The 26,910-nt window shown below is 37.9% G+C and overlaps 1 long non-coding RNA gene across 3 annotated transcripts in view; it reads left to right on the top strand.

Moving 5' to 3' along the window:
* Positions 1-1,099: 1,099 nt before the first annotated feature.
* LOC147361928 (uncharacterized) overlaps positions 1,100-26,910 on the top strand; it is a 33,424-nt gene continuing 7,613 nt past the window's right edge. For 2 of the 3 annotated variants that reach the window (XR_015137700.1, XR_015137699.1), the window contains exons 1-5: positions 10,715-10,872; positions 12,059-12,164; positions 14,828-14,937; positions 18,398-18,570; positions 19,001-19,106. This is a non-coding gene — a long non-coding RNA (uncharacterized LOC147361928). Of the gene's footprint in view, positions 1,262-10,714; positions 10,873-12,058; positions 12,165-14,827; positions 14,938-18,397; positions 18,571-19,000; positions 19,107-26,910 lie in introns of those variants that run through there. The other variant, XR_015137701.1, reaches the window with a different exon arrangement.

Genomic DNA, 26,910 nt, shown 5'->3' with positions numbered 1-26,910 from the left:
TGAGTACTTGTTTGTGTATAACACTTGTGACTTGTTGACATCTCTGTAAAACTATCCATGTGATTCTCAAGGTCAAATTACCTATGCAGCAGAAATAAAGCTAATTTAAAACCTGTGGCAGATGCATGTTGATGTATAGCAAAACCAATACAATATTGTAAAGTAAAAATAATAATAATAATAATAAAATAAAAATAAAAAATAAAAAAAATAATAAAAGCTGACTTCTTATGCACCACTTAGGAGACTACTGGTTTTTCACTGCCAGCAATTTTTTTTAAGTCATCTTGTTTTATTTACAAATGTTAGTTACACACATATATACATATGTATATGCACACCACATACATACATGTCTCTCCCTTTAAGATACCACATAATGGATACTATGTGATAATCACAGAAAACAATTTTCAGCATATTAAGCATTCCTTCAGGGAAATCTAAATAAAACATTTTAAGAAGGTATAAAAATCACTCTAGTTTTTATTATATATGCTTGAGTTGATGGTGGCCTTCACTAGGGACATTTGTCAATATCTGCCATTTTTGGTTGCCACAATTTGGGGGTTGCATCCGGTATCTAGTGGCTAGAGTTCATGGCTGCTGTTAAACATCATACAATATACATGACAGTCTCCTGAGCCTGCAATAATGAATTATCTGGCCCAAAATGGCAGAAACTATAGTTGAAGAACTATAAGATACTCTTTATATATAATAGATCTTTGAAAATTAATCTTCAACAATCAGGGTTTCTCCTAGGTTTGTTGCATCTTTTTTTTTTTTATAACTCAATTTTTAATGACACATGAATATTTAAATACATTTCTTACATAGTACTTACAAGTGCTTCATAACTATTTAATCACATCAAAACATTGCAGACAAAGGTTAAGTCTCTTTTAATTACCCCTCAGCTATAGTCACTTCCCCTTCTTTTTTTTTTAATTTTATTTTATTTTTAAACTTTACATAATTGTATTAGTTTTGCCAAATATCAAAATGAATCCGCCACAGGTATACATGTGTTCCCCATCCTGAACCCTCCTCCCTCCTCCCTGTTGCATCTTGTTAATTCTTAATTGCCCTGGGTCTCTTTACAGCGTGGCGTTGTGGGAAGAACAGGAGCTGGATAAAGTTCCCTCATCGTAGCTCTTTTTAGATTGTCAGACCTGAAGGTGACATTAAGATTGATGGGATCAGCACAACCAGCATTGGACTTCATGATTTAAGGAAGATAATGTCAGTTGCACCTCAGGTATGCATATCAGAGCATTCTTACATGCTCTTTTTATAAAGTATCTCAATTTAATTGCTTTTAATTTGATTTTTTTTTCAAATTGCATGAAAGGGTTGATCCTTTTTTTCCCAATAGAGCACATTTTTAGCATCAGGTATTTTCAACAGACATTTTTATCAGATACCATGTTTTGTTTCTTTGTTCATTCATTAGTTTTGTGTACATGTGATTTATTAACTTACTGAGATAGATTTCTGGACTCAGTCTTCCTCAGTTGCCACAATTTTATCCACAGATAACCACATAATTCTGAGAACAAAAGGATAAATGGTTTGTTTAGTGCTAGACAGATTCTATGGGGAAACATGACTTTTAAGTGTCTTACAGATGGAATTTTGCTGTGGGAAATGAGGACATCTTTTCAAAGGTGATTATCTCCTTGAAGGACTTTCTGTGAAACTGTAGAGCTTTGAGAATTATAGTGTATATAGATGCTTTGGGGAGACTTTGACAATCCATTCTTTAGTGAATAATTTTCACCAGAGAGGCAGTACAGAATAGTGAGGTGGAGCAGGGGACTCAGAAATCTGTCTCTATGTACCTCAGTTTTCTCTGTCTTACAAGATAACTAACAGTATCAACCCCTTGTGCTGTTGTGAGGACAAAATAGGTCACTAAGTGTGAAGTGCTTCCCTTAGACCCAGATGTGACTGCTGTGATGGTGGACCACTGAACTGGCCATCTTATCCTGAACTCTGATTGTGTTTTCTTTTCTTCTGCGTCTTAAAGAAGTATAATTTTCAGGGAGTGTTTTGGAGACTGGATTATATGCACAGTAGACACTCCTGTCATTCCTTGTGGTTAATTCACTCAACACAATTCTGTGAATGTTTACTGAGAAATTACTATCCTCCAGGTATATAGCCAAAGGCAACCTAGATCCTGTGTCTTCATCTTCTATCCTGCCCTCTGCTTTGACAGACTTACTGATTTAAAAAAATTTTTTTTGAATTTTTTTTAAATATACTTGATAATCATCTGCCTATCCAAGGAAGCTCAGAAAAAATAGCCTCTTGAGATGAAAAACAGAGAGGAGATGAGAAAAAATGAGCCAGGCAATTGTGCTTCCTGGAATGTGGGTGAATGTGGGTGTAAATATGCCCTGAAATGCCTGTTTATTAGGAAGCATATAGAACATGGCACCCAAAGGGAAGGCGAACGTGGGCTTGGGTACAGCTGTTGCTATGTACCCATGGCCTCTAAAATACCTGGAACTACTCTAAGTACTTTTGAAACCAAGATGTTCTTTTCAGACTATAGTGAAGAGCCACCTCACAACACTTAAGATGTCTGCTATCAAGGAAAAGAGAGAGAGAAAGAGAATGACAAGTGCTGGCAAAGATGCAGAGAAAGTAGAAACTTTATTCATTGTTTATAGGAATGTAGAATAGTGCAGCCACTATGGAAATCAACTTGGTGTTTGCTCAGAAAAGTTAAAGATAGAATTACCTAGCAATTCTACTTTAGATTATAAACCCAAAAGAAATGGAAGAAAGGTCTTGAAGAGAGACATTTACATGCATGTTATAACAGCATTATTCTCAACAGCAGAAAGGTGGAGGCACCCAAGAGTCCATTGACAGATGAATCAATAAAGTGTGACGCATATACATACAGTGGAATATTATTCAACCTTAAAAGAGAAGAAAATTCTGACACATGCTACAACACAGATGAACCTTGAGGAAATTAAACTAAGTGGAATAAACCAGTCACAAAGGACAAATACTGTATGATTCTACTAATAGGAGGTTCCTAGAGTAGTAAATTCATGGATACAGGATGTAGAATGGTGGGTGCCAGGAGATGCTAAGAGGGGAGAGTTGTTGTTTAATAGGTACAGAGTTTCAGTTCTGCAAGATGAAAGGAGATCTGTAAGGTGGTGATGGTTGTACAACAGTGTGAATGTATTTAATATCACTGAACTGTGCATTTAAAGGTGGTTAAGCTAGTAAATCTTATATGTATTTTACTACAATTAAAACAATTTTTATTTGAAGGTGCCCCATTCAGGAAAAATGCAAATAAATTTTCAGCACATTCAGACCCATATTTAAAAATTTCCTCTGGCTATTAGATTTATGACTTGTGGTTACACTAGAAAATAAATTAGTTTAGATCCCTAAGTTTTACGTTTTGATGGTACTCATCTCTGAAATGGCCACATGAGATTAGTTAACAGAAATAAAGGGCATGTCTATAAAGTCCTTGGATGAAAGGCTTTAGAAACATGCCCTACATTATTTTTAATGCTTCTCAATAGGAAAAAGTTGTATGCTTGTGTGCATAAAATAACTATAAATAAATAACATTAGATTATTCTTGGCTCTGCCAATAATGTTTGGATGCACATCTGAGCAAAGACCAAGCAAACCTTTGCATCAACATGTTTTGGTTCTGTCCTGTTGGTTTCCACCCTTCCTTTGAGTATGCTCTAGGTACACATTCCAGAGAGCGTGCTTACAAAATAGTACTAAGCTTTGTATCCATGTAGATTCCACTTTATATACCTTTGTCTCCAAGGTGCAATGTTGGTTGATCAAAGAGAGAGAATCTGGGGAGAACTTGCAACGTATAAAATGTCCCAGGATACCATTCAGGTGGTAGACAGGGGTGGAATGTTTAAGAGTATAGACCGAGTGTCAGTATGACCCATAGTTTTATGTCCTTTCTGCCTCATATGACTGTGGGGCCTTGAGGACCTCACTCGGCTTCCAAATTTCAGTGTCCTTGTCCTTGAACTGGGTCTGGTAATCATTGTCACAGATTTGCTCTGAAGATGTAACTGAGTGAGAAAATGTTTGTGCCCATATCTGGTTCTTAGGAAAGCTCAGTCAAAAAGAACTATTATTATTCTTAAGGATCAGGGCACAAGCCTTTGGGTATTATTTCTGCTTACGTACCAAGAGTAACACCTTCTGGAGTGAATTTACTTTTTAATTTCTGCTTATGTGTTCACAGTCCTTGGTTATTATATTTATTATTACAATATAAACTAAGTTGTTTTTATAAATATAAATAGTAAAGCAAAGAAAGAAAACTAAAAACAAAAGACACAATAGGAATTTGGGGGAAAAGTGTAACAAATGTATCTACCATTTTCCACCAAAAGCAAGAAGACAGACTAGCATTTTTTTGTAGTTTGAATTCTGGCTCCCCTCCCACCAGCTTCTATCCTGGCCTCCATCTTGTACACACTGATATTTTATTACTTATACACCAAGACCCCTGGCCTTCTCAGCCTACCCCACACTCTTTCCTTTCCTTGAGGACAGAGCCTATATTTCTCATGTCTGTTTCTCTAGTGCTTGTTACAATTCCTGGCAAATTACATGAGTTACTGATAATTCCTAACGTTTCTGGAATAACTAACATGTCTAGCCACTTATCATATCATTTTCTGCTTAATCCTCACAATTCTTTTATTATCCTTACCTAATGGATTTAAAAACTAAAGCACGGGGAGCTTATCCCACTTATCAAGTAAGGGACAGAGTCAGGATTCAATTTGTGTGTGTGTGTTTATTTTTTTAAATTGAAGCACAGTTGATTCACAGTGTTTCAATTGTATAGCAAAGAGGTTCAGTTATATGTATTTTTATATATAAAATTTTATATAAATATATATGTATATATACATAATATCTGTGTGTGTGTATATATATATATATATATGTATTTTTTCGGATTCTTTTATCATAGGTTATTGCAACATAGTGCATAGAATTTCCTGTTCTATAAGTAGATTCTTTTTATCTATTTAGTATATAGTAGTGTGTATCTTTTGGAGATGGCAATGGCACCCCACTCCAATACTCTTGCCTGGAAAATCCCATGGATGGAGGAGTCTGGTAGGTGGTAGTCCATGGAGTCGCTAACAGTTGGACATGACTGAGCAAATTCACTTTCACTTTTCACTTTCATGCATTGGAGAAGGAAATGGCAACCCACTCCAGTATTCTTGGCTGGAGAATACCAGGGACAGAGGAGCCTAGTGGGCTGCCGTCTATGGGGTCGCACAGAGTTGGACACGACTGAAGCGACTTAGCAGCAGCAGCAGCAGTGTGTATCTTTTACTACCAGATTTCTAATTTATCCCTCCCTATCTCTTTTCTCTTTGGTAACCATTATTTGTTTTCTATGTCTGTGAGTCTATTTCTGGGTTGTAAATAAGTTCATTTTTATAATTTTTTTAAGATTCCATGTATAATGATCTCATATGATGTTTATCTTTCTCTGACTTATTTCACTTAGTCTGACAACCTCTGGGTCCCAATCCTTGTTGCTGTGAGTGGCATTATTTCATTCTTTTTTTATGGCTGATAATAATTCCATTGTGTGTGTGCATGTGTATGTATATCCCACAGTTTCTTTATCTATTCATCTATCCATGGGCATATCTTGGCTGTTGTTAAGTACTTCTGCTGTGAACATTTGGGTATGTGTATCTTTTTCAATAAGGTTTTTTATCTTTTCCAGATATATGCTGAGGATTAGAGTTGTTGGATCACATGGGAACTTTTTCTGCTTTTTAAGGAACCTCCTCATTGTTTTCCATAATAGCTGCACCAGTTTACATTCCCACCAACAGTGTAGGAAGGTACCCTTTTCTTTACACCATCTCCAGCATTTACTATTTGTAGACTTTTTAATGATGGCCATTATGACCAGTGTGAAGTCATACCTCATTGTAGTTTTGATCTGCATTTCTCTAATAATTAGTGCTGTTGAATATCTTTTCATATGCCTTTTGGCCATCTGTATTTTTCTTTGGAGAAATGTCTAGTTAGGTCTTTGGCCCATTTTTTGATTGGATTGTTTGTGTCTTTGATATTGAGCTGTATGAGCTGATGTATATACAGAAGTCTCTTGCCTTTATATAGACTAAAATCAAAGTATCAGAGAAATTAGGGAAGCAATCTCATTCGCCATCATGAAAAATTAATGCTAGGAATAACTAGGAATAAACCTACCGAAAAAGGCAAAAGACCTGTAGTCCAAAAACTATGAGATGCTGATGAAAGAAATTGAAGACAACACAAACAGATGGAAAGATATATTGTGTTCTTAGATTGAAAGAATCAATATTGTTAAAAATGGCCATAGTATCCAAGGAAATTTACAGATTCAGTGTAATCCCTATCAAATTACCAATGGCATTTTTCACAGGACTAGAACAAAAAATAATTTTTTTAATTTATACAGAAACAGAAAATACCTCAAATAGCTAAAACCATCTTGAGAAAGAAGAACACAGCTAGAGGAATCACAGTCCCTGATTTCAGACTATACTACGGGGACACAGTAATGAAAAAGTATGTTACTGTCACAGAAACCAGACACGTAGATTAATGAAACAGGATATAAAACCCAGATATAAACCCATGCATTTATGGGCAATTTATCAAAGACCAAAGAGGTAAGAATATGTAATGGATAAAAGACAGTCTCTTCAATAAATAGTTCTGGGAAATCCAGACAACTATGATGCTTTTGAACTGTGGTGTTGGAGAAGACTCTTGAGAGTTCCTTGGACTGCAAGGAGATCCAACCAGTCCATTCTAAAGGAGATCAGCCCTGGGATTTCTTTGGAAGGAATGATACTAAAGCTGAAACTCAGTACTTTGGCCACCTCATGCGAAGAGTTGATTCATTGGAGAAGACCCTGATGCTGGGAGGGATTGGGGACAGGAGGAGAAGGGAACGACAGAGGATGAGATGGCTGGATGGCATCACTGACTCGATGGACGTAAGTCTCAGTGAACTCCAGGAGTTGGTGATGGACAGGGAGGCCTGGCGTGCTGCAATTCATGGGGTCGCAAAGAGTCAGACACGACTGAGTGGTTGATCTGATCTGATCTGATCTGATGTGTAAAAGAATTAAATTAGAACTTTCTCTAATACCATAGACAAAAATAAAGCCAAAATAAATGAAAGACCTAAAGATCTGTAAAACAAGATCCTAGAGGAAAACATAGAATACTCTTTGACATAAATCACAGCAATATGTTCTTGGATCTGTCCCCTAAAGTCTTGGAAATAAAAGCAAAAATAAAGGGGACCTAGTTAAACTGAAAAGAATTTGCAGCCCAAAGGAAACCATAAATAAAACTGAAAAGAAAGCCAATGGAATGGAAGAAAATATTTGCAAATGTTGCAACCAGCAAGGTATTGTTTTCCAAATATACCAACAGGACTCAAATTTAAAACGATTCCCAGCTCTAGACCTTGTGCAGCAAATTACTCTGCTTGTGACTTCATGTGGCTGTTGAGTGTGGTCCATGTACAACTGATTTGTATCATGATTCATGTACCTATGTGTGCATAAATACACACACACACACAGAGGAACAAAAATTTGACAAATAACACTACTCTTGCTCTGTGTTCTGATATTTTCTGTGATACCAGTTCTAGTTCATATAAATGACAAAATGATGGTCACGAGGCACAAAGTTGATTTCATCATCCATTGGTTGCACCTGCAGTTTGACAAGCACCACCCCTCAGTGTCCCCCTGTTGGGCTGGGCTCCTGTTCCATGTTAGCATCACACCAGGACCTTCACTGTTACTCCAGATTCTCAGAGCAGTCCTGTACGGATAACCCCAGTTTCCAGTAAGTCTTGAGAAGGTTAATAATTTATCCTGAGTCTAATAACTAATGAGCAGTAAAATCAGAACTGAGAATTGTCTGACTCCAAATTTATTTTTTTCAATAAATGTTAGTTGAACTGAATGATGTTCTCATCAGATAGTTTCCTGAATTTTTCCTACCATCACACTCGAAAGGATTCCCCAAACCATAACAAAGTGAATAAGTATGAAGCAAAGCCAGGAGATACTCCTCCTACTGCCCTGTCCGTTATTTGGACAGCATCAGTTTTTTTTTTTTTGTTTGTTTGTTTGTTTTTTGGCAAGCAAGGCCCTTAGCTTTATTTTCAACAGGGTTTTGAAATGGGTTTATTCATTTATGTGTAATGGGCTAATAAGTGTCAAGAGAACATACTCAAAATCTTACCCTCTCCAACCAAGACCCCTTTGTCTTTACAATGTCTTACTGGCTTAGAGGTGAAGAAAGGCTATTGATTTGGTTACTTGAAGTTAATTTGTCTAAGTGCAGAAAACTTAAATCTCTCTTCCCCTTAAATGAGTGGGAAGGAGTGATGCTTGTGTCTGAACACCCTGATTTAGGGAACCTGGGAAGCTGAGACCAGACTCTGCAGAAGGGAGCCCAGTGCTGTTTCTTTGAGTTGCCCCACTCAGGTGAGCCACTCAGATAATGAACTCACATCATCTTCTCTGGCTGCCTGCTCCCTGTGATCCTGGGCAAAGCGAGCTTCTGGGGTCCTCTGTCTCTCTCCCAGGCTCATCCCACCATCCTGCTGACCCCACATGAACAGATGAAAATTGCAGGAGATGAGATAGCAGCAAAGACCTGGGTAGGAACCAGAGACAGGGGAGTGGGGACATAGACCATCAGTCCTGGGGGATCTTTCGAAGATGAATAATGTGTTTTAAAGAAGGTAGTCCTCAATTTGTGTTCAAAATTCAGGAATGAGCAAAAATGAAAGGTCTTCCTAAGTTGTTTCCTGGAATAGAACAGGTAGGATGTATGTTCATCCTTTGTGCTAAGGATCTGAAGTAGTTAAGTATGTTTCCCAGAGAGAACACCGACTGAGATTATATTCAGGGAGTAGCTGAAAGGATCTGGAAAATGAAGTGAAAATGGAGAAAAGAGGAATATTGGGGCGCAGCCTCCCCTTGCATGGCCACATCATCTGTTTTAACCTCATGGAAACAGCTGAAGAATGGGAAATTGCCTGCATGTTGAAATCTGAGGGTTGATAATTACAAAGAGTAAAAAATGTTTTTTGAAAATCTGAAGTAGAATGATGGTTATTCCTCTAACAAGGAACTCTTACCATTGCACAGATGGTTGTTTAGTCTTTGATCCTAAATTCAAGAGTTTTAAAGGAGACCTTAAATTTGGGTCTTTGGATTTTTCAGTTTAGTAATCATTTCCAAATGTATGATCAGTGATTTCACTGCTTGGAGGCATACTGACCATTTAATCAACATGCAAATAAAGCTCCTTTTATAATATCTTTTTAATTTTGGATTTTGTTTAGGGACATGCATTTTTTGATGGCACGCTCTGAGTCTTCTGCATTCATTTCTCTCTCACCAGACTTAGAGAAAATATTGAAAGAATATACGGGAGGCTGTCTGAGTGCCATTCTTCTTCATGACTAGGGACAATAATGTCTATCTTCTTCATCTTTCTTCTCAGGCTTTTGTGGAGTGAGGAGGAAAGTTTAGCCCCAAGACCAGGCAGAATTTTGAGGCTGGTGATTCCGAGCAGTTCCGGGCACTTGTGGAAGAGTCAGGTGTCCTCTTGTTCCCACACATGTGCCTCCCCTTGTCCTGCCCCCTTCACTGAAAGGAGCCAATTGGGCTCTTCTCTGCGGCCCATATTCTTATAGCCTGGCTTACTGAGCCTTCCAGAAGAAAATGTAAATGGTCTACATGAGCTTTTGTACAACATTCTCTCTTGAAACTTGGAAGGAAGCGTATATTTCGAGGGTAATTTACTTGTGGTTCCTCCAAAAGTAGAACAGGAAAAGTTATTTAAATAATTTTATTATGACCCAAGTCATAATTGGTTTCAGGTCATCCTGACCTTGTAGTTAGTAATGAGGTTCCATAAGGCAGGTCTTCCTGACACACAGGTAAGAGAACGTGGGGATCAGGTTGATGCAGAATCCGAGGAGATCTCTCCATCGACAGAGGTGCTGTAGACCCCAGGAGCTGACTTCTCTTTGCACGTGTGGTGATGTTCCTTTCACACAAGTGGAGAGATTCAATATCCTAGAAGACTGTTTGACCAGTAGAGAAAAGAGCCTAGTTTATTCTTCAGTGCCAGTGTGTAAATAATGGTTTTTCTTTGAGTCACAAACTTCAACTAATCATGCTACTGATATTTCCCAGTCACACTAGGATTGACAGCTAGTTTATGTAGATCTTGATGTAAAGTTTCTCAAGTAATTTTGTCCTCAGTTTGTGTGTGTGCTTAAGCCAATATTCCCAGGAAGGCATTAAAAAAAAAATATATATATATATATATCTCAAATCCTCCTTTCTCTTCTTCAGTTTTTTTTGTTAGATAAAAAGCTTCTTCCACACTTTCTTCTTTCATTAATGTTGAGTAGTCTGGTGGATATTTTGTAGCACACTTTGCACATGGAAAATTATTTTATAGATAATGTTTTCTAAACATATATTTTCAAATTTATTATTAATAATTACAGTTAATTTTGATATTTTATATTTTAATTCTGTTCTGTAAGCATTGGGATACAATGAAAAGAGGTTAAGGTAATAACATTCCCCATTTTGGTGTATTTAGGAACCTGTTTTATTCACTGGAACAATGAGGAACAATCTGGATCCTTTAAATGAACATACAGATGAAGAACTGTGGAATGCCTTAGAAGAGATAACTTATTAATATTAAATGTAATTAATTGTTAGCATCAGTATCCATGTGTGTACACTTAGAGCACTGCAGGTAATTAGGAGGACCTTAACAGTTTAACTGACTTTGTTTACCTCCTAGAAGAACATTGATGACACGTGTGCACTTAAAATGTTTGTTAATTGATGATGATGAAAACCAACAATATAATGCCATGTTTCAATTTTAGCTTTATCGTTAAAACCCTGAACGACTAGACACATTATTTTGTCCTTAGCAGAGCACTAAATTAGACGTTAAAACTGTGGGATCAAATTCTACTAGTGATCTGCTGCTGCTGCTGCTGCTAAGTCGCTTCAGTTGTGTCCGACTCTGTGCGACCCCATAGACCGGCAGATCACCAGGCTCCCCCGTCCCTGGGATTCTCCAGGCAAGAACACTCGAGTGGGTTGCCATTTCCTTCTCCAGCCCATGAAAGTGAGAAGTGAAAGTGAAGTCAGTCAGTCGTGTCCGACTCTTAGCGACCCCATGGACTGCAGCCCACCAGGCTCCTCTGTCCATGGGATTTTCCAGGCAAGAGTACTGGAATGGGGTGCCATTGCCTTCTCCAACTAGTGATCTAGTGATGTCATTACCCTAATCACCCTCTAGTGTTCATTTTGTTCTTCTGGTCTTAGGGAACATCTACTAAGTGGAGATAATAGTAGTTTTTCATTATTAACTGAAAGATGTGAATGAGATCAGACCAATAAAATGAGGAAGTTTCATAGTAAAGTGTTTATTAAAGTATATTGTATAGCTGGAATGTGAGAAGAAGGCATAGATTCGTGCAGTCATGTCTGACTCTTTGCAATGCCATAGACTGTAGCCTGCCAGGCTCCTCTGTCCATGGAATTCCCCAGGCAAGAATACTGGAGAGGATTGCCATTCCCTTCTCCAGGGGATCTTCCCAACCCAGGGAATCCAACCTGAGTCTCCCACATTGCAGGCAGATTCCTTACTGCCTGAGCCACCAGGGAAGCCCTGGAATGTGAGAAATTATCATTTATTGGTGATTATGTCCTTTTAATGCCACAGCATGAATGCAGGTAACAGAACCCTGGAGAATTTGCTGAGCTCTTGTATGGAGAGGTTCATTTTTGGAGAATTTTCTGTCATTTGTGTCATGTTTCCCCTTGCCCCACTTCTTTGAATTCCTTCACCCTTGCATGAAACATTTTTGACTATTAACTTCCTGTTGGTTTGAATATTTAATGCAAATTATTTTGTGTATTTGCAGTTGTTTTCCAAATCGATTCTACTGATGGCAGAAACTCTAGACTTCTAAACCATAGACAGTCTTCGAATTTCTCATAAGACCTTGCTCAGTCTTTTGCTTCTAAAAAGTAAGCACATGCATTCTTATACACTGACAAGAAAAGATCAGAAAGAGAAATTAGGAAACAATCTCATTAACATTGCAACAAAAAGAATAAGATACCTAAGAATAAACCTGCCTAAAGAGGCAAAGACCAGTACTCAGAAAACTGTAAGATACTGACAAAAAAAACCAAAGACAATACAAACAGATTGAAGGATATATTGTGTTCTTGGATTTGAAGAATCAATATTGTGAAAATGACTATACTACCCAAAGAATCTACAGTTTCAATACAATCCCTCTCAAATTACCAATGATATTTTTCATAGAATTAGGGCTAAACATTTTACAATTTGAATGGAAACACAAAAGATGCCTAAAAGCTGAAGCAATCTTAAGAAAGAAAAAATGAAACTGGGGAAATTAGCTTCCTTGATTTCAGACTACATTATTAAGTTGGCCAAAAAGTTCATTACATAAGATGTTATAGAAAAACCCAAATGAACTTTTTGACAAACTCACCGAAGAGCTACAGTGATCAAGATGGTATTGTACTGGCACAAAAAACAGAAACATAGATCAATGGAAAAGTATAGAAAGCCCAGAGATGAACTCACAGACCTGTGGTCATCTAATCTATGACAAAGGAGGCAAGAATACAGAATGGAGAAAAGACATTGCTTCAATAAGTAGTGTGGGAAAATTGGACAGCTACATGTAAAAGAATGAAATTAGAACACTCCCTAATACCATATAAAAAATAAACTCAGAATGGATTAAAGACCTAAATGTGAGAACAGACACAATAATACTCTTAGAGGAAACATAGGAAAAATACTCTTGCACATAAATAACTACTAAAAAATTTTTATTGCTCTCTTCATTTCAGAGAAGTGTGATATGGTTCTTTAATGTTGTTGTTGTTGTTGTTGTTACACAAATCTGAGTGATTGTTCGTGCTGTTTTAAATTGATGTGTTCGTCATTTAGTGTTACCCTTTCAGAAAACTCTGAAATCTATAATATGTAGATGAGCCTTGACTGTGAGCAGGCAGATTGGGAGGCCTGACAATTTCTAGCCAGTAATTCTGGTTTCTGAAGGATGTCAGCACTAAGTCTTTACAAACCCACCTGGCTTCCCAGCAACATGGGGATATTGTTTTCCTAAATTGGGTCAATTACTTTACCTTCTCATGCACAAAAAGAAGTTCATCTCTGATTTCATTTGTGAGTCTTTAGTGAAATTCTAGAATAGAAGAAGGGAGAGCCGTTAACCATCAAATGTAATAAAAGATAGGATGATCCACTGATTTTGAATTCACAGGACAGATTTAATGGTGAAATTATGACATCTTAGAAAAAAAAAAAAACTGGAAGTACTGGTAAATTATTTTTCAGTTTGTTTCCCAGCTGATATCTTTTTTCAGATTCTCAGGTAGAAAAATTACTCCAGAATTTTAGAACACCTTGTTCCATAGACAGAGAGGCAATATTAATCTATGTTCTAAAACTGATGAAGTGGTAGAAGAGGTAGATAACACTAGGATCTTCCTTTATTTAAACTACATTTGGAACTTTCTATAAAAAGAAATAGATTTGAGTTTATTTCAAAAGTGAAGTGTGTGGTTTCCATGTATTGCTTGTGGAATTGACCCTGTTGACTTTGGTAATATCACTTAGAGAAATCATCCCATTATTTTATTTCTTTAGGAACTGCTTCTTTATGACTGTTCTAAAGAAAACCTACCAAATCTTTCATTGAAAAACATACAAATGTGATAAAGAAAAATTCCTGAAGAAATAGAATAATGGGGTGATTTATCACTCTTAAGTGTGTGCATGTGCATGCTCAGTTATGTCTGACACTTTGCAAACCCTGTGGAACTATAGCCTGCCAGAGTCATCTGTCCATGGAGTTTTCCAGGCAAGAAATACTGGAGTGGGTTGCTGTTTCCTACTCCAGGGGATCTTCCCAAACCAGGAATCGAAGCCACATCTCTTGCATCTCCTGCATTGGCAGGAGGATTCATAACCACTGCACCACCTGGGAATCCTGTTGCTCTAAGAGGTATCACTAAATTAATAAGGTCAATTTTTAAGTGAACTCAAAACCCTAGTTATTAGTTTGTAAATGATGCCAAACTAGACATGTGAACCCAAACTCACAGAGCTGGCCTGAGAGTGAGAAGGAGGGAACTGCTATGTTTTGTCTTAAAATTCCTCTAATTCTGTTTCCTCCTCCTTCCTTGGGAGAGATGGACATTCAGAAGGGAGACAGTCCTAAAGATGCTGCCTATCTCATCTTGGTTATTTTTCAAAATATGCTGAAAGTATGTTTTTCATATGCTGAAAACTAGCCATATTACTATAAATTAACAAAAGTTCATCAGAAATTAGTGTTGATTGGGGTGCTAAAGAGCAGAGGCAGAACCACAAACATAACATGAATGTACCTGAAGATGAAGCACTTTATCACTCAAATGTTAAAAGAACACAGTAGATAAAATTCTCAAAATGAATCATCAATGTGTTGCTTCTGTTAAAAAAATAAAAACAAAACAGCTTAGATTCTGGGATATGAAATTAAGCACGTGGTCTGTCCTGTCAAAACTGGGGAAGAAATCATGCAGTCAAGTGTTTAATGTTGATAATATCTCTGTTCTGACAGAAAGTATGTCTCATCACACAGGAAACCAAGATACAGAAACCTGGAAGTCGGCAGCCTGTGTATCAGGAACCATGTGGTTAATCCTTGCAGTGCAGACAGGTCACATGTCCATTTCCAGGCCTTGCATTAAGGTGAATGGGCTCTCCCTTTACTTCCTTTACTGCCAGTCCTGCTCTAGTAAAAGCTCTTCCCCCTCTGATTGCATTTGACTGTCTCTTTATAGCCCACACCAGCCTTTCTTTTTGAAAAGTAAGAAGGTTCCACAAAATATAGAAACCGTCTGACATCTATGTTGATCTCTTGTAAGGGGTGTTGGTGCCTGGTTGGTAGATTCAGTACATGTAGTAGGTTACAGTGAAAATCTTTATGGGGATAGAAATAGGGTGCCTTCAATTTCAGTGTGTTATTTTTCAACTTTGCTATGTGCTATTATTCTCCCAAACTCAAAAGCAGTCTGAAGGATTCTGTACTGAGATGTGTAGTTCTGAATAGTGTTATTTGCTCCATTTTCCTTAAATCATAACGTTTTCAGTGCTTCCCATTGTTGAAAGTATAATATGGTATCTTGGAGCTAGTTAATTGTTATAAGAATATACTTATCTACACTTAATGAGAAAGTAGTGTTATATGTAAATTATTTATCTATGTGGATTTATTTTCTAATTATGGTACAGATATGCTGCACGATGAAATTCACTCATGTCTTTGTTCATACAGCCAACAAATATCTCCTGAGAGCTTGTTAGGCAGTGTTGCAGATTCTGGGGCTATCACAGTCATCAAAAGACAAAAAGTCTCTACCCTTTTGGAGCTTAAATTCTCTTGGAGAAGATGGAAATCAAGTCAATTAATATGTAACAAGGTCTCAGCGATGATACATGCAAAGGAGGAAAATGGAGCAGAACATGAAGAGGCACTAGCTGACAGCATTATTAATAATAGGCAATATCTATTGATCTGTTGTCAATTCTACATGTACTGATTCACTTTATACTCTATCAATGCTAGGAGGTACCCATCTTTATAATTATGATATTATAGTCTTAGAGCTTAGGAAGCTAAGGTGGAGTAAGTTTAGTAACTGGCCCAGTTGGCAGAGCCAGGCAGGACTTATGCCCAAGCTGTCTGGCTTCAACCATCCTTATTTATTTATTTATTTTTTGGCTCTCCTGGTTCTTCTTTGCTGCTTGCAGGCTTTCTCTAGTTGCGGCACAGGGGCTACTCTTCATTGCTGTACACAGCTTCTCACTGACATGACTTCTTTTGTTCTGGCCCTTGGGCTCTGGAGCGCACAGGCTTCAGTACTGTGGGCTGCAGGCTCCATAGTTGCAGCCTGTGGGCTCTAGAGTATGAGCTCAGTAATTGTGGCACATGGTTTTATTTGCTCCTTGCCATGTGGGATCTTTCTGGGCTAGGGGTAAAACCCATGTCCTCTGCATTGGCAGGTGGATTCTTAACCACTGGACCACCAGGGAGTCCTAAGCCTCCAATTTTTTGTTTTTAAATTTCACATCACAAGAACATGGAAGAAACAGTACAATGAACACATACACACCTTCACCTGATTCATCAGCTCTTAGTGTCTTCCCATATTTTCTCCATCTCTTCTATAATTTACGTTTTGTTGAATTGTTTGTAAGTTGGAGAAATGTTTATTAAAAGTTGGATTTCACCTTTACATGCATAAATGTGCACCTTGTAAGAACAAGGACATTCTCTTATATGTCCTAACACAGTTATCGCAATCAATAAATTTCATAGTAATATTATACTATTATCTAGTATGTTTTCAGATTCTCTAGTTGTAATTTCTCGGAGAAGGCAATGGCACCCCACTCCAGTACTCTTGCCTGGCAAATCCCATGGACGGAGGAGCCTGGTAGGCTGCAGTCCATGGGGTCGCTAAGAGTCAGGCATGACTGAGCGACTTCACTTTCACTTTTCACTTTCATGCATTGGAGAAGGAAATGGCGAGTGTTCTTGCCTGGAGAATCCCAGGGACGGGGGAGCCTGGTGGGCTGCCGTCTATAGGGTCGCACAGAGTCAGACACGACCGAAGCGACTTAGCAGCAGCAACAGCAGCAGCAGTTGTAATTTCTAGTTATTACTGTCTGCTTCTATTGTCCTTTTTTCCCATTTTAATACTTAAGTATAACTTGATTTATCATTACACTATAGAAGGCCTTTATATTCGTATATTCTCATAACCACCCCTGACTTAGAAATGAAGACAGAGTCTCAAAAAACCTAATTTTCTGAAAAACATTTCCCCTCACAACCCTTTTTCTTTATGAAGCAGATATGGACAAACTCGAAGAAAAGTATAAAATGAAATTAGTGATGAGATGTCATCCAAGTCAGAGGCAAGTGTGTGTCAGAATGTCAGTCTGTCAGTCTTAAGCAGTCCAACCACTTGCACCACAATCCAAATCTCACCCTTTAGATTTTGTGTACTTTTCATGTTAATGCTACATAACAATACCATATTTAATTCTAACTCAGAATTCCCCTTTCATGGGATTGGACTACATCAGGAGCACAATCTAGATTCACATTTATAGATGTGCTTCAGCATTTAGGATACCTGAAAAATGAAAAAATGAAAACTGCTCACTCACCCTTGGTGTGTTATATGACATATATGTTATATGTGACATATTTTATATGACATTATAATGTGTTAGATAACTTATCAGCTATTACTCATCAATCTATTGGTCTCTTAATTTGAAGTATATTTCTTCTTTGTTGTTCAGCATCAAGTATAGCCTGTTTGGTTCTTGCTCTATGATAGTTTTCCAAAACAAATATTTATTGAACTGACCCCTACTACCAAATGTACTTTCAAATTATCTTTAGCAGTTAAAATTTTGTTTTCTGTAATCTTATGAGTATAATTTTATGAAGATAGATTACTATAAACATCACCTATATCCATATTATGGGGGAAATAAGATGTTGTGTCTTATTTTTCATGAGTTTTCTTTCACTGCAAGACATTTATGACACTGAGGAAAATGCAATTGACTGGCCCACTATTTATAGAATTAAACTTGGGAAAGAACCATCACCAGAGCAGGTTCCAGGATTACTGATGTATAAGGTGCAGTTTGCCATTCTTTGAATTTGTGTATTTTAAACTTCACCAAATGTGCTGGTAAGATTATATCTTCAGAGAAAAAGACTTCCTGTAAAAATTTTTTAAGTTTGTCTTTAGTGTACCAACTCCTATACAAAATGAACGTTGGGAAACTTGACTCAACCATAAAGATTGTTTTAACTTTTCTGTTTAAACCACATTGGGAGAAAGAGCTTCATTTTTTGAGAGACTCCCTTAACTAATCCCTCAGTGGGGTTTCTGGAGGCTATCCTATGGCAGGGATGGGGGACATTGAGATCTTTCTGTCCTGACTTGACTCCACCATCTTTCTCAGTGAACACTCTTTAGAAAGAGCTCTCCCCATCACCTGGCTGTACATGTAAGATACATAAGAAGTCCTGAGGATGTCAAATTTCTATTGTTTAAGAGCTTTGTCTATTTCAATAACAGTTTGCTTAGGAAAATGTCATTCTTTCTGTTTTTATCCACAGGTGCAACTTAAAAATGCCATTGAAAATCTTCCTGGTAAAATGAATACTGAATTAGCAGAATCTGGGTTGAACTTGAGTGTTTGACAGAGACAACTGGTGTGCCTTGCCAGGGCTATTCTCAAGAAAAATCAGATATTGATTATTGACAAAGCCACATCAAACATGGATCCAAGGTATGGAGCTGACCCAGGAAACCTTGAATTTGACTTCTAAATGTGGTAAATGGAAAACATTTTGTGATGCTTAGAAATGTTCTAAGTGTTCTCTTGTCCCCATAGGTATTTCTTGATAATATTAATTCCAGGAAACAAAGGAAAAACCAAGACATGTTATATGGGGTTAATGATGATATGAGGCATCCTGAGAGCGAGATTCCTAAGTCCAGCTCCTTATAGTTACAAACAATTTTGAGGGAAGACTATTTTCCATCATTTTATGAAAAACAGTAAATTTCTAAATATACCTTTTATACTTAGTTTTTTAGGAACAAGATTATATGTTAAGGTATTGATTTTTAAAAACATTATAAAAGTATCATGATGTTTTTAAATCTTGTCTGTTTTCCCTGTATTTACTGAACTAAATCAATATCTTTGATTCTAGAACTGATGAGGTAATACAAAAAAAAATTCGTGAGAAATTTGTCCAGTGCACTGTGCTAACCATCGCACACAGGTTGAGCAACGTCATTGACTGTCAATTGATATTGGTAAGACCCTCACCATTTTAGTTGTTTTCATTTATGTTCATTTTCTCAAATTATTCTTCCTTGTAAAACTTGATAGGAACCTCCATTAATTTAATTTTCTCTTAGTTTCTCCTCTAACTCCTAAAAATTGTTGTTGTTCAGTCGCTCAGGCATGTCTGACTCTGCGACCCCATGGAGTTCAGCATACCAGGCCTCCCTGTCCTTCACTATATCCCAGTTTGTTTAAACTCATGTCTGTTTGAGTCCATGATGCCATCCAACCATCTCAACCTCTGTCACCCCTTCTCCTCCTGCCTTCAATCTTTCCCAGCATCAGAGTTATTTCCAATGAGTTGGCTCTTCGCATCAGGTGGTCAAAATATTGAAGCTTTAGCATCAGTCCTTCCAATGAACACTCAGGGTTGATTTCCTTTAGGATTGACTGGTTTGATATCCTTTCAGTCCAAGGAATTCTCAAGAGTCTTCTCCAGCACCACAGTTTGAAAGCATCAATTCTTTGGCGCTTAGCCTTCTCTATGGTCCAACTCTCACATCCATACATGACTACAAGAAAAACCATAGCTTTGACTAAATGGACCTTTGTTGGCAATGTTATGTCTCAGCTTTTTAATTCACTGTCTAGGTTTGTCATAGCTTTTATTCTAAGGAGCAACAGTCTTTTTAGTTTCATGGCTGTAGGCAGTGTCCATAGTGATTTTGGAGCCCAAGAAAATAAAGTCTGTCACTGTTTCCATTGTTTTCCCATCTATTTGCATGAAGTGATGGGAGTGGATGCCATGATCTTCATCTTTTGAATGTTGAGTTTTAAACCAGCTTTTTTTCACTCTCCTCTTTCACCTTCATCAGGACACTCTAGTTTCTCTTTGATTTCTGCCACAAGGGTGGTATCATCTCCATATCTGAGGTTATTGATATTTCTCTCTGCAATCTTGATTCCAGCTTGTGCTTCATCCAGTTCAACATTCTGCATGATGTACTCTGCATATACATTAAATAAGCAGAGTGACAATATACAGCCTTGATGTACTCCTTTCCCAATTTGAACCTTATTTGTATTTCTTGCTTTAGAAATAGACATACCTTGTTTTATTGCACTTCCAAGATACTGCATTTTTATGAATTGAGAGCTTATCATAACCCTGCATCAAGCAAGTCTATGGCTGCCATTTTTCAAACAGTATTTCCTCATTCCATTTCTCTGTGTCATCTTTTGGTAATTCTCGCTATATGTCAAACTTTTTCACAATCATTATATTTTCTCTGGTGATCTGTTACATCAGTGTTACTGCTATGACTTGCTGAAGTCATAGCAACTCATTCAAAATACTAACCAACTCCTCTGTTGGTTAGTATTTTTTTGGCAATGCATTGTTTTTAGGTTAAGATCTGTACATTGTTTTCTCAGACATAATGCTATTGCATACTTGGTAGGCTACTGTCATGTAAACATAACTTTTGTATGCTCTGGAAAATGAGAACTTTCATATAACTTACTTTACTGCCATGTTCGCTTCACTCCAGTGTTCTGGAACTGTACCCACACTGAGGGTTGACTGTACCTCGTTCCTTTCTGGAAAATAAGTGACTGTCTATTCTGAAAGCTTTAATGTGGACATAAAGACGAGTCAATCTGTTTCAAAGCCTATGTTCCAGAGGGTGGTGACTGGCCTCAAGGAGTAGCTGGGGAAGTGACAGATGCTGACAAAGGGCATAACTGACAGGGTTGTCACCATAAAGTCCTATCATTGCAAGTGCTTAAAGTATAATAATTACATTTTGTTGCACTGGTAAATACGTCTGCACAAAAATAGATAGGTGTATTTTTTTAATTCTATTTTTAATTGAATCTAATCCATAATTTTTTTTATAAAAAAGCAATAAATGTGCAAGGTAGAAATAGGAAAATAAAATTTCATAAAGGGAAGATTACAAAATACCTACTACCAGAAAGTAGCAGTTGTATAATGCTATAATATTATTTGTATAACATTAGAGCCAGTTTAATAGTTTGCTTTTTTCTGCAAAACAGAATATTTCATCACCAGAATTTTATTTATTCTTAAAATTCTCCATGTCATTTATTAATTTTCCAAAGCTCAGTTCTTAATAGCTGCCTAAAATTTCATCATAGGGATAGAGTATAATTAATCTCAAATTTAAACATCTATATATTTTCCTAATTGTCACTTTTATCAAAAACCTTGAAATGACTAGATGGATGTGGTTTTGTTCACTGTATGTAAATCAGTGAAAGGGCTTGTTGGGAAACAACTGTGACTTAATTAATAGCTTTGTTTAACTGTTGTCTCTCCAAAGGGATTTAGCCTGATTTGGTTCATTAAGCACCATTCATGTATCAGGCTTAGAATTCTATTTCACAAAGAAGTTCTCTCAATATAGTTTATTAAACATGAGGGAATCATAACGACAGCTAATATAATCTCCCTTACATTCCCTGTTGCCACAAAACAGTGGAGTAAGACAGACAAATTAGAAATGCTTTTTATCCTACAACTCACCACTGTCTCCATGTTAGAGGGTTCTTTCTGTAGTTTTTAAGATTAGCTGGGTGCTTGTGACCTTCTTTCTCTGCAGCCAATAGCACAGCTCTTCCCTCCAGTCCCTGCATACTGCCGTCTTCATATCACCTGGATTCTCCTGTTAGTGTGAACAAAGGAAGCACGTGACAATCTGCAGTTGCTCTAACAGTGTGGTTGTCTGTGATCCACAGTTTCACTGTCCTCAGAGAATTATCTGGAAATGAATGATGTGGAACCAAAATCAGAGCTGAGAAACTCAGATCCCACCTCTTCTGTTTATAGCCCATTTTATGGTTTTATATTCTTTATTTCTTCATCATCTCAAACTTCTTAGAATTTTTCCCACAGAAGTGAAAACCAGAAATGGTTGGAACATCCCCACCTGAAAAGCATAAAACAGCTCATACCTACTAGAGTTTTACTTAAATTCTATTTTTCACCTTCATGGAACTTTTCTTCCATAAGCCTACATGGCTGCAATTAGAACATTTGAAAAGAGAAAATCTCTTTCATAAACACTCCAAGAGATTCCATTCAAGTTTTCAGAGGAAATGTAACAAACACTGAGGTTGAAAGTACAGCTGGGGAGAAGAAATACTTTGTGGGGTGCACTTGTGTGCAAAGGCAGTGGCTTTGGGAAAGCAGCTGTGGAGGTCTCCCTGACCCAGCATTTATCCTTCCCCAGTGAGAAGAATGATTTATTATTTCAAGACCTAAGACAGGTTTTTGAGTTAATACTTGCCACATTGGCGAGTCACTGAGAAATCACAGGCACCCGTTTTACTGATGAGGACCTACCTTCCAAGATTGGACAGCTGTCCCGTGTCATCACCTGGAGCCAGAGACAGATCTGACACTCAGACCTTCCACTCTCCACTCTACTTGTTGTGCAGTGGGATCTCTCTATTGTTGTCATCATTTCTAGCATCTTTCTTATCAGGCTCTTCCTCCATCCTCTCCTGGGCACCTCCACCTCTCAGTGCACTCACCTACCTCTCCCTGCATTCCTCTTTATCACTGATGACATCCTGCCAGTGAAAATGGATCAAATTGTCTTGCAGTGGGTCCATTTCATTTTCATTTCTAGGACAGCTATGGAGAATATCTTCACATAAACAGTCTTGATAAATACATCTTCATTGAGCTTATATAGCTGACTGACTCATCCAACATAATGTGTTTTTATTTTACCTACTAAAGCTTTATAAGTATTCAGGGTTAGGATTCCTAGAGAGATCCTGGGATTCAGGGATTGTTATCATACCAACTTAAATATGTGGTTTAGTTTATAGCTTAACTTGGGTTACGAGAAGAGTGGGAACATGACAGGAGATGGTGGGAGATTTTTCTTATAAGCGATGTTAAAAACCCAAAATTATACCTATTTTTCTGTACACAATGAAAATTTGGATTTGCTTTATGTTTATTTGTTCTGAAATATCTAGAATCTTTGATCAAACCACCAAATGTAAAGATTAAGTTGGTAAAATTCTTTTTCTGGCCTTTTTTCGATCTGTGTCCCATCTCAGCTCTTGTAGGCCCTACATGAGCCTTGGCTTTTAAGTTTGATTAGGTTCCATTTGTTTTTACTTTTATTTCTTTTGCTTTGGGAGACTTATCTAAGAAAATATTGCTGCAATTTATGTCAAGGAGTCTTTTGCCTGTGTTTTCATTTAGTTTTATAGTTCCCAGTCTTATATTACATCTTTAAGCCATTTTGAGTTTATTTTTGTGTTTGATGTGAGGGAGTGTTCTAATTTCATACATTTTCAGGTGTTCAGCTTTCCCAGTACTATTTACAATAGAAACTGTCTTTTCTCCAATTCTTATGTATTATTTCATAGATTAATTGACCGTAGATGTGTTGAGACCACTGTTTTAAAACTGTAGTTTTTCTTCTTCAACATCAGGTTCAGTTCAGTTAAGTTCAGTCGTGTCCAACTTTTTGCAACCCCATGAATCGCAGCATGCCAGGCCTCCCTGTCCATCACCAACTCCTGGAGTTTACCCAAACTCATGTCCATTGAGTTGGTGATGCCATCCAGCCACCTCATCCTCTATCGTCCACTTGTCCTCCTGCCCCCAATCCCTCCCAGCATCAGGGTCTTTTCCAATGAGTCAACTCTTTGCATGAGGTGGCCAAAATATTGGAGTTTCAGCTTCAGCATCAGTCCTTCCAATGAAAACCCAGGACTGATCTTCTTTAGGATTAACTGGTTGCATTGCCTTGCAGTCCAAGGGACTCTCAAGAGTCTTCTCCAACACCACAGTTCAACAGCATCAATTCTTCGGCACTCAGCTTTCTTCACAGTCCAACTCTCACATCCATACATGGCCACTGGAAAAACCATAGCCTTGACTAGATGGACCTTTGTTGGCAAAGTAATATCTCTGCTTTTGAATATGCTATGTAGGTTGGTCATAACTTTTCTTCCAAGGAGTAAGTGTATTTTAATTTCATGGCTGCAGTCACCATCTGCAGTGATTTTGGAGCCCAAAAAAATAAAGTCAGACATTGTTTCCACTGTTTCCCCATCTATTTCACATGAAGTGATGGGTCCATATGTCATGATCTTAGTTTTCTGAATGTTGAGCTTTAAGCCAACTTTTTCACGCTCCTCTTTCACTTTCATCAAGAGGCTTTTTAGTTTTTCTTCACTTTCTGCATAAGGGTGTGTCATCTGCATATCTGAGGTTATTAATATTTCTCCCAGTAATCTTGATTACAGCTTGTGCTTCTTCCAGCCCAGAATTTCTCATGATGTACTCTGCATAGAAGTTAAATAAGCAGGGTGACAATATACAGCCTTGACGTACTCCTTTTCCTATTTGGAATCAGTCTGTTGTTCCATGTCCAGTTCTAACTGTTGCTTCCTGACCTGCATATAGGTTTCTCAAGAGGAAGGTCAGGTGGTCTGGTGTTACATCAGGAGTAGCAGTTATGTCTATGCTTAAGTAAAACTGCATGTTTGAGACATCTAAACCGGCATGCCAAGTTACAGGGCCTCCCTGATGGCTCAGAGAGTAAAGATTCTGCTTGCAATGCAGGAGACCTGAGTTTGATCCCTGGGTCAGGAAGATCCCCTGGAGAAGGAGATGTCTACCCACTTCAATATTCTTACATGGAAAATTCCATGGACAGAGGAGCCTGGCGGACTACAGTCCCATGAGGTGGTAAAGAGTCAAACACGACCGAGCAACTTTCGCCAAACATTTAAATTATTATGCAGATATGAAAGTGAAAGTCACTCAGTCATGTCTGACTCTTTAGGATCCCATGGACTTTGGTCCACCAGGCTCCCCTTTCCATATGATTTTCCAGGCAAGAATACTGGAATGGATTGCCATGCCCTTCCTTGGAAGGAAAGTTATGACCAACCTAGATAGCATATTCAAAAGCAGAGACATTACTTTGCCAACATAGGTTCATCTAGTCAAGGCTATGGTTTTTCCTGTGGTCATGTATGGATGTGAGAGTTGGACTGTGAAGAAGGCTGAGCACGGAAGAGTTGATGCTTTTGAACTGTGGTGTTGGAGAAGACTCTTGAGAGTCCCTTGGACTGCAAGGAGATCCAACCAGTCCATTCTGAAGGAGATCAGCCCTGGGATTTCTTTGGAAGGAATGATGCTAAAGCTGAAAGTCCAGTCCTTTGGCTACCTCATGCGAAGAGTTGACTCATTGGAAAAGACTCTGATGCTGGGAGGGATTGGGGGCAGGAGGAGAAGGGGATGACAGAGGATGAGATGGCTGGATGGCATCACTGACTCAATGGACTTGAGTCTGAGTGAACTCTGGGAGTTGGTGATGGATAGGGAGGCCTGGTGTGCTGCAATTCATGGGGTCTCAAAGAGTCAGACATGACTGAGCGACTGATCTGATCTGATCTCCAGGGTATCTTCCCAACCCAGGGATCGAACCTGTGTCTCTTGTGTCTCCTACATTGCAGGCAGATTCTTTATCCACTGAGTTACCTTGGAAGCCCATTATGTGGATGAAACAGATTTGATTATTCTTGGACTCTTTTAAGAAAGCTGCCCTTAACAGTGATTCACAGTAGTAAACAAGAGATTAACAGGAAAATGCATTTATGAGACTTAATAAATGTTTCCAATTAAATTCAAAGAATAAAATTAACTGTAGTACCTATATGTTGAAAAACAACCTGTGTCCTGTTTAGAGTTCCAGCATATTCTGTTCTTTAAAATTTTTTTAATTAATTAATTAATTTTAGTTTGTGCTGGGTCTTCCTTGCTACACTGACTTTTCTCTAGTTGCAGTGAGTAGGACTACTCTTCATTGTGGTGTACAGACTTCTCATTGCATGGGCTCTCTTTTTGCGGAACATGGGCTCTAGATGTGTGGGCTCAGTAGTTGAAGCTCCTAGGCTCTAGACCACAGGCTCTGTAATTATGGCACATGCACTTACTTGCTCTGTGGCATGTGTCATCTTTCTGGACCAGAGATGGAACACAAGACTCCTGCTTTGGTAGGCAGATTCTTTTACAACTGAGCCACCAGTGAAGCCCATCCTGCATATTATCTAAATATACATTTACTCCAAATATTACCTAAATGAAGAATTAAATACCATTGAACTTCAAAATAGTTTTTATAATTATATCATTTGGGCCAATTGTTTCAGACACTTTTTCCCCATCCAGAACTATTAACCAAAGTCACTACTAAGTAGAAAGGTAGAATGAAGGACCCCTTCCTCTCCCTTTCAGTTTGCATTTAGCAGACTTATTAATGAGCCATAAAACAGATAAAAGGAAAGCAGCTGAAGAAAGAAAGAGAAACAAGGAAAGAAAGATAATTTGTGGAAACAGATTCAAATCCTAGGCAGCTCAGGTTGGGCTGGCCCCATGTGCTCTGTAGGCCATGATCACTGGAATTTGGAGTTCAATTTCTTAATTGCTTCTTTAGTCTTATCCAAAGAGAAAACTGGACTTCTAGAGATTTCTTATGTGCAGAGCAGTTTGCAAAAGCTGCTTATGTACCAGCTCCTTTTGCCAGCCTTTCACTCTCAGAAGAATAAACTACAACCACACCCAACTTCAAGAAGCATCTCAAACTCTCAGAGAAGGGATTCTGCTCCTCTTAGCTGCTGACATAATCCAGGACCCTAAAAAAATCCTGAAGCATTTGCCTTTTTCCCCAAATATTGCTCAGATTCTAAAATCAACTTGACAATTAATTAGTTGTCAGGACATTGCCCTCTTGTTTATATGACATCAACCTACTTTTTAGATTAATGGAGTTT

Source organism: Bos grunniens, chromosome 12 (assembly GCF_055505025.1).
Source record: "Bos grunniens cultivar Pamir isolate PY7600 chromosome 12, Bosgru_T2T1.0, whole genome shotgun sequence".
Classification (NCBI taxonomy): Eukaryota; Metazoa; Chordata; class Mammalia; order Artiodactyla; family Bovidae; genus Bos; species Bos grunniens.
The sequence above is the reverse complement of the archived record's forward strand: the minus strand, read 5'-3'. Positions and strand labels throughout refer to the sequence as shown.